Here is an 8,969-nt window from a genome sequence, read left to right on the forward strand (position 1 = left end):
CAAGAAGTCAACCACATGCTGAGGTTTATAATTCAGTTAATAATTAAAAAGCCAGATAAAGCCAAACTGGAATGTTACTTTTCTACCTGAGTTATCTACTCCCTAGTCAAACTGAGGTTCCAAGTCATAATTCAAAACCTCCAGGGTTAGCTGGAAGTTTCACCGAACAATTCTAAGGTATCCCTCCGACCTCAAAATACGACAAGATCTGAACATTTGTGTAAATGATCATAAACAGAGAACAAGGATCTATGCATGAGCTTGGTTGGGATCCTCAGAAGATTTTAGGTGTAGGAAATCTCCATTTCATGTATGTTGTCTTTTGTCTGTCTCATTCCACGTTTCTTAAAGGCTAGAAAGCTAAGGAATATATTCCCAGAACTAAAGCTCACAGCAAGGGCTGTCACAGGAGAGTACTTAATAAACTCTCTCCATTAAAAAGTAAGGCACATAAATAACAGATTGACGCCTAACATAAAGTAACCAGTGAGTTCCACACTCCTTTAAAAAATCATCTATACGAAACCAGATGGTCAACAAGTACTCTAAAGCAAAGGTGAGAAGGTAAGGGGGCAAGGAAACTAGATTACTGGAAAAGGAACAACCAGAACAAAATGCATGAGAATTTTGAAAAATGTAAACAGTATCACTAAACAATTTGTGTAGAAATTTTTAAATGGAAAACTAGTTAGTTTCACCAAAAGCACAATAAAATATTATTTTAAAAAATAACTCATAGTCCCTTCTATCAAAAAAGAGCATTTTAAAACATCTTGTTCAGCATTTGCTAGTATTTAGGGAACTGAAGGAGCCGGGTCTCAAAGGATGACATGCCAAACAGCCAGGCATCAATATTTTTGCTTAAGAAAAGAACCTGTACCATTTACAGATCTTTTATGTTGTCTGCTCTTTTCTTTAAATTTTGCCCAAATATTTAGCATGCTGTTTGCTCTTAAACTATAACCTAGTAGAACCTGTTAACATTTGTCCTGTAATTGAATATATATTTCAGAACAGCTATGGTATTTTAATTAACATGCTAGATGCTAAAATATTTTTTTTTTTAAATTTCATGATGTTGAAGATATATAGATATTATAGAGACAGTATCACTTTTATAAGAATATTGTATGTGAATGTAAGTAATTCATAGTCTCTGACCTTTGATAGAAGGCTTAGTTGGAAATTTCTTTCAATTCTGTGGCCTGTGTGTAGCTACTTATTGGATGATTTATTGTTTCCCCATCTTTTGACTTGTACCATAAGGTTAGCTCAATTCCACATGGCCTAAAAGGGGCTTTCTTAAGTTTGTCTTTCCTTTAATCACATGTTAATAAATGTATATACATATAGGTGTATTATCATACCTCACAGCATAGATGACAAGAAGGAGAACTAACAGTATATTTCATTTAGTCTTAAATGTACCTTTTTAAAATGATAAAATACTTCTGAAAGCAGGATATATTTTACAGTATCTGATCACTAGTTAGTAAGACAAACTTGTTATTGTCAACATCATCAGGCAAAATCAAAAAGTGACAACATTTCAGATTATACAAAGAGATCTTTGTTTTGAAATTAGAGATAATGGTGGAGACTCATTTAAAAAAAGTTGCAATAAGACTCTTGGTGGTACAGAGCATTAGAAGATGGCATTGTGTGTGTGTGTAGGGGAGTGGGGGTGGCGTGGGGAACATGACACCAGATATTGATGTCTCTGAGACTGAAGTTGATTTAAAAGAGACACATTTTGAATGTGAAAATATTTGAGTAATACATTATTTTCTTTATATATCCCATTTAATGTACATAGAAGAATAATATATAATAATAAATCCATGCCAAAATAAAGTAGCTCTTTCATTCAGAATAAAAGAAAATTCTGAGTAGTAACATATATTTGTCTCATAATTTGATTGGCATAATTTTTTTTCTTACTTTACAGAAAATAATAGTTTGCTTTGCAATGGATGGCATTTCAGAGTTTGTGAAACTCCAAGATTATGCATGATGGGAATATTTTAGTACATTTCTTTCAACACCTTGGCTCAGATGAGAGCTCAACTGTTTCTTCCAGGCAACTAGACTGAAGAGTCTATCACTGGGTTCTGGAATTTCACAAAATTTTTTTTTAAATACAATTGGGAATGGTCTCAAATTTCTCTTCAAAAACAGAGCGCCAATCCCATTTGAGCATATCTGTGCAAGTCATGTCCCAAGGACAGCAACAGTTCCTCAAGGAAATTAATTCTAACAATGACTCTGAGAATATTATGTTCTTCATGCAAGTCTTCAAATTATTTTCAGGGTATGAATTTAAACAAAATAGACCCAGCAGATTCATAAGTTAAAATTTCAGCTGCACAATAAGAATAATTCTGTGCTTCCATAAACCAAAACATTTATTAAATTTAAGTAAACATGAAGTGAATTCAAACCATTAACCCCCAAATTAATGCTTTCTTTTCTTCGCCATAGGAACTCTGGAGGCATAATGGTTAAACCTGCTAACCAAAAGTTTGGCACTTCAAACCCACCAGTTATCCCATGGTAGAAAGATAAAGGCAGTCTGCTTCTGTAGAGATTTACAGCCTAGGATATCCTATAGGGCAGTTCTACTGTCTCCTAACGTGTCACCATGAGTTGGAATCAACTCCATGGAAGTGGGTGGGTTTTTCTTTCCAATACGTTTAAATGTGCAATGGGAGATTATTTTGTAGAATACTGACATAAACATGCCTTTAATTTAGGCATTACTTCTTTAATTAAGGTGTTTCAACAAATGATTGGAACACTGGAAGCACTCACTCACCTATGCCAAGAAATATGGAACACAACTACGTATCGACTGGAAGAGATCTATATTTGTGTCCATTCTAAGGAAAGGTGATCCAACAGAATGTGAAAATTTATTGAAAACAAGTAAATTTTTGCTAAAGATAATTAAAAAATGATTGTAAGAGTGTATTGACAGGGAATTGCCAGAAATTAGACCTGGGTTCTAACTGAATGCTTTGTTTCAAAGCTGTGAACTTTTGAAAGCAGGTCATCAGGTCTTTCTTCTTTCTAATCTGGTTTGGAAGCTTCACTAAGACCTGTGCACCATGGCTGACCCCACTGGTATCCGAAATACTGGTGGCATTACTTCTAACACTGTAGCAACATGGAAGTAAATACAGTATAAAAAACTGGCAAACAGGCATTGGTCGTCTGAGTTATACATATGAAATTTAGAGGATGTTCCTAAAAGCCTTATTCTGTGTCCATTGAACCCTTAAAATAACAGAACATAATAACTGGAAAAATCTAGACACATGGATTTGAATTACGCACAGCATGGATATGACCTTAGAAAAGGAACTTAACCTTTATTAAGCTTTTATTTCTTCATTATAAAATAAGGATGATAATATATCCTTTTTGATTTGCTAATAGGATTAACGAGAGTATGAAAAAAAAATTCTGACCAAAGAAAGTATTCAAACAGTGTGGATGAGATCTCAATCTGACTTCTCTCATTCCAAAAATTCACTTGGAAGTATTAAATCACCTTTTGTTTAAATGGGAAATACCTATCATAAATTCTTGATTTCAATGTGCAAGCAATAAAAACAAACATAAATTAGCCTTAGGCAAAAAAAGAAAGAAAGAAGAGTAAAGGAAAAAGGTAAGAGGGGCATTTATTTGAAGCATAGTGCTTCATTTTTCAGTAGTTAGCAGTCTAGAACCAGGTATAAGAAAAAACGTTAACAACACAGCATGTAGTGTCTCCATTTGTTGATTTTGCTTCCCTATGTGTTTCTACTTTATTCTTCTCTCTTGCAACTCAGATTTCTGTATTTCCTATAAATTACTATCCAACTATTAAAATAATGTATATTTGCAATGCAAGAAACCACCCAGACTATGTAGTTATCATTCATTTCAGCTCCTCATGGAAGAGAATACAGTTGCCCAGATAATGGTGGGCTATGAGGTATGAACAAAGCAGTGTGAGGCTCAACATAGAGGACTAAGGACTGTGGATTTCCCTTGAATAAAGGGTGTCAGTAGGTCATAGGGAGTTGCAAAGACGTAGCATAAGATATTTACCACAAATCTCTCAAAGTATTCAAAACTTTTTATTATTTATGTAGATTTTGTGATAAGAGAGGAATGTGAATTTTGTTTGCATTTAAAGATTAATTTGACTAAAATAGTAATAGCCAGTTGTTGCTGAGTCTGACTCATAGAGACCTCATGTGTGCCACTATGAGTAGAACTGTGTGCTCCATATGGTTTTCATTGACTGATGTTTCAGAAGTAGATCACCAGGCCTTTCTTCTGAGGTGCTTGTGGGTTGACTCAAAACTTTTGGTTAGCCCCTAAGCATATTAACTCTTTGTACTCTCCAGAGACTCATTAAAAATAATAGCTATCATTTTTTTAATGTTTACTATGTATGAGGCAAGCATTTGTACAGGCAGTGTGTGATTAATTCCATAAATCCATTGGTAGGTATTTTATTATAATCAATTAGAGATGAGAAAAGTAGGATTCTAGAGAGTATTGACTTGCATATTTTTTAAGTTCTAAAATCAAGATGACAATAACTCCAAACCTGTTAAAAGGTCCAAGTAAATTTGGTTCTTAATATTAAATATATGGCAAGACACTGAGTGAAAAGTGTGGGACATTTTCCCTGGATATCAGGTACACGCTCTTTTCAGACAAAGAAGCTAAGAAAAATTACTTAAATTGAGAATACCAAATATTTTGAAAGTAACAGCAAAAAATGTTTAACTTTAATGACTATGATCAACCTTAATGTAAGAAAATCAGCTCAGGAATTTTAACCTATAGTTTCAAAGAATCTCTTCCTTTTACAATGTCAGTTAAGATTTTAAGCTTGAGATATGCAATTTTAAAAGATATCTTCAATATGACGACATGAAGATGATGTTCAATGATACTAATTCTTAATTTTATAAATTACAGGGGTTTAATGCAACTCAAGAATAAATTTGTGAGGCATGTGTTGACCATACTTAGAGAATAATTTAACTAAGAGTCAAATCCAAATCCAATTCTGTTCTTTGGGAAAGGGTGAAATAACATCAGCCTTTCAAAAGGTGGGTGGGTGGGTGGGGAGCCTGCATGAAACAGGAGATAGAAAAAGGATGAAGGTGAAAAGGGCAAAGTTTAAAAAAAAAAAAAAGTAATTATAACCTCTTGTGGGAGAACTAACTTTGAGTTAAACTTGTCTTACAGTTTTGTGAACATGGGATATTAACCTAATATAAAGAAAAGAAACATGTCAACTTCTAACTTAAATTTCAAATATATACAGATTTTCACCAACCACATCTTCATACAGGAAATTACAGAGCCCAGTTTTATATAGGTTGCAGCTCCTGAGCCAATTTTCTATAAATAATCCACTGATGTCAAGTGAATTACAGTCTTCTCCAGCAAAGGAAGCTGTAGGCAAACCCAGAAGCCTATTAACAAGGAAATGACAAGCTTCAGGTACCTAATTGCATTAGCTCATCACCAGTAAGACACTAGAAGTTTAAAACTAATCTGACTGGGGAATGACTGGAATTGAATATATTCTAGTATATTGTCTCCTCTTAACAGCCAGTATATTTAAAGAGAAAATCCTATTTTCTCTTTTCATGATACACACACACACACACAAACGCTTGGATACTTTTATTAATATTTTTGTAAGTTGAAATGTGTCAAGAATGTTGTTGTTGTTAGGTGTGGCTGAGTAGGCTCCAACTCACAGTAACATAGTGGCCCTACACACAACAGAAGAAAGCACTGCCTGGTCCAGCATCATCCTTTCAAGCTATGCTTGAACCCATTGTAGCAGCCACTGTGTTGAATATGTTCTCCTTCTTCACTGACCCTCTACTTTACCAAGCATGATGTCCTTCTCCAGAGACTTGTCCTTTCTGATAACATGAACAAATTAGAGATGAAGTATGGCCTTTTTTATTTTATTTTTTAAATTTTTACTGTGAATTGGGTGAAAGCTTACAGAGCAAATTCACTTTCCATATAGCAGCTCACATATACTTTGTCTCATGACATTGACTACAATTTACCACAATGCAACAGCTCTCCTCCCACTTCCTCCCCATAGTTACCTCTTCCCTGTGTCCTTCCCCCCCATATCCTGCCACTCAGGCTGTCTCCCTGTGCATACACAGCCTTTCTATTCTCCCATGATTAACTTCTCCAAGGAGTGTATATACCTATTGTAAATGTTCAGCTCATATGCCTGTTTTTTGTTAGGCTGGAAGCCACAGCAGTGGGTTCAATTCCAGACCTAAAGGGCAACTAGGGGCCATTATCTCAGTGGTTCCATCAGGCTCTATCAAACCAGCACACCTGGTCTCTTTTTTTTTTTTTAATAATTTTGAGTTTTGTTCCACATTGTTCTCCTACTCTATCCAGGATATCCTACAGAGATTCCCCCTCCGAAAGTTTGACAGTGGTAGCCAGGCACCAGCTAGTTCTTCTGGTTTCATAGTCATAAGGCTAAGAATCACATGGTGTACCAGTGACTTGGACTAATTGTTTCATGAATATTTGGTTTTCTTCATTCTTCTTTGCTGTGGATGGGAAGAGACCCACTATTACATCTAGAGGACTACTTGGAAGCTTCTAAGATCCCAGTCACTACTTGCCAAAGTAGGCTGTGGAACGATGTTTTTTGTGTAGTATGCTATGCCAATTGAGCTTGATGCTCCCTATGATTATGGTCCTAAGCAGACAGGTCCAACTACTCACTCCCTGTAGGAAGCTGGCTATGGCCAAGAAGTGGCTACAACATTGGCCCTTGTCAGCTCTACTATATACCTGGGAATTCTTACAGAACATACATATACACTTGTAGGAACATTTTCTGTCAACCCTATGGATGGTCTTGGGCACACTGCCCCCTGCATGGACATATCTAATAGTTCAGCTTATCCACCCATTTATCTACTCTGGTGGCATAGTGCCTAAGGCATTTGACTGCTAACCAGAAGACTGGCACTTCAAACCCACCAGCCACTCCTCAGAAGGAACGTTAGGAAACCTACTTCCACAGAGATATTGCCTTAGAAACCCAAAGAGGGGTTGCTATGAGTCGCAAACCACTCTACAGCATGCACACACTGCCGTCGAGTCGGATCTGACTCATAGCAACCCCTCCTTGGGTTTCCGAGACAGTAGCACTACAGAAGTACATTGCCAAGTCTTCCTTCCAAGGAGTGACAGCAGTGGGTTTTATATCACTGATTGCTTTCACAGATAATGCAGTACTGTATGAGCAAAAAGGTTCATCTTTATTTTCTGTACCTCCCACATACCTCTCTACGTCTTTCTCTTCCTCAATGCCACCGTATTGATTATTCACATTTGGTATATTGCTCTTCCCTTTACCCAAATCAATACTGGTCTTTACCTATCTAACAGTGTTCCCTCCCCTTTCCTCCCCTCCCCCCCCGGTAACCAACAAAGAAAATTTCCTTTCATATATAAACCTTTTCTTGACATTTTACAGTAACAGACTAATACAATATTTGTCCTTCTGTGATTGAATTATTTCACTCAGCATAATGGCCTGCAAGTTCATCCACATTATGTGGTGTTTTGCTGATTCTATGTTATTCTTTGGGGTTACATAGTATTCCATTGTGTGTATGTACCATAGTTTGGTTATCCATTCTTCTGTTGATTGGCACCTAGGTTGTTTCCATCTTTTGCCTATTGTAAATAGTGCTACAATGAACATGAGTGTGCATATATCTGTTCTTGTCCTGGCTCTCACTTTTTTAGGATATATACCTAGTAATGGAACGTCTGGGTCAAATGGTACTTCTCATTCCAACTTTTTAAGGGATTGCTATATTGCTTTCCACAGTGGAGGTATCATTTTACAGTCCCACCAGCAGTGTATGAGAGCTCCAATCTCTCCACATCTTGCCAGCATTTGTTATTTTCTGTCTTGTTGAATTTTACTACTAGTGCTGGGGCAAGACAGTACCTCATTGTTGTTTTGATTTGCATCTCTCTACTGGCTAATGATCATGAGCATTTCTTCAGATGTTTGTTGGCTGCTTGAATATCCTCTTTGTGTCTTATGCCCCTTTCTTAATTGGATTATTTGTCTTTTTGTTGTTGAGGTGTTGGAGTGTGCTATAAATTCTAGGCATAAGTCCCTTGTCGGGTATGTCATTGATGATTTTTTTTCCCAATCTGTAGGTTCTCTTTTGACTCTTTTGGAGAAATCTTTGGAAGCACATAAAAATTTAATTTTGAGAAGGTCCCATTCATCTAGTTTCTCTTTGGCTGTTTGTGCATTTTGGGTTATACTTGATAGTCTATTTATGCCATACATTACTAAACCAAACTCACTGCCTTCAAGTCGAACCTGACTCATAGCAACCCGACCCTTCCTTGGGTTTCCAAGGCAGTATCACTAAGGAAGTAGAATGCCCAACCTTCCTTCTGAGGAGGGTCTGGTGGGTTTTAACCTTCAGGCTTCTGGTTAGCAGTCAAATGCCTTAGGCACTTTGCTACCAGAGGACCCCTACATTTGCTCCTAGTTTTTCCTTGAGGAACTTTATAATTTTAGGTTTCACAGTTAAGTCTTTGATCCACTTGGAGTTAGTTTCTGTGTATGGTGTAAGGTACAGATCCTGTTTCATTTTCTGCAAATGGATATCCAGTTTTGCCAGTACCATTTGTTAAACAATCTTTTTCCTATTTAATGGATTTTGGCCTTTTTTCAAAGATCAGCTGATCATAGGTTGATTGATGTATTTCTGGGTTCTCAATTCTATTCCATCGGTCTTTGTGTCTGTCGTTGTACCAATACCAAGCAGTTTTGACTACTGTGGCTGTATTTGTTGTTGTTATGTGTCGTCGAGTCGGCCCCGACTCATAGCGACCCCTCCTTGGGTTTTCGAGGCAGTATCACTACG

This window comes from Orycteropus afer, unplaced genomic scaffold (assembly GCF_000298275.1).
Source record: "Orycteropus afer afer isolate SDZICR_OR568_19922 unplaced genomic scaffold, OryAfe1.0 scaffold00028, whole genome shotgun sequence".
Classification (NCBI taxonomy): Eukaryota; Metazoa; Chordata; class Mammalia; order Tubulidentata; family Orycteropodidae; genus Orycteropus; species Orycteropus afer.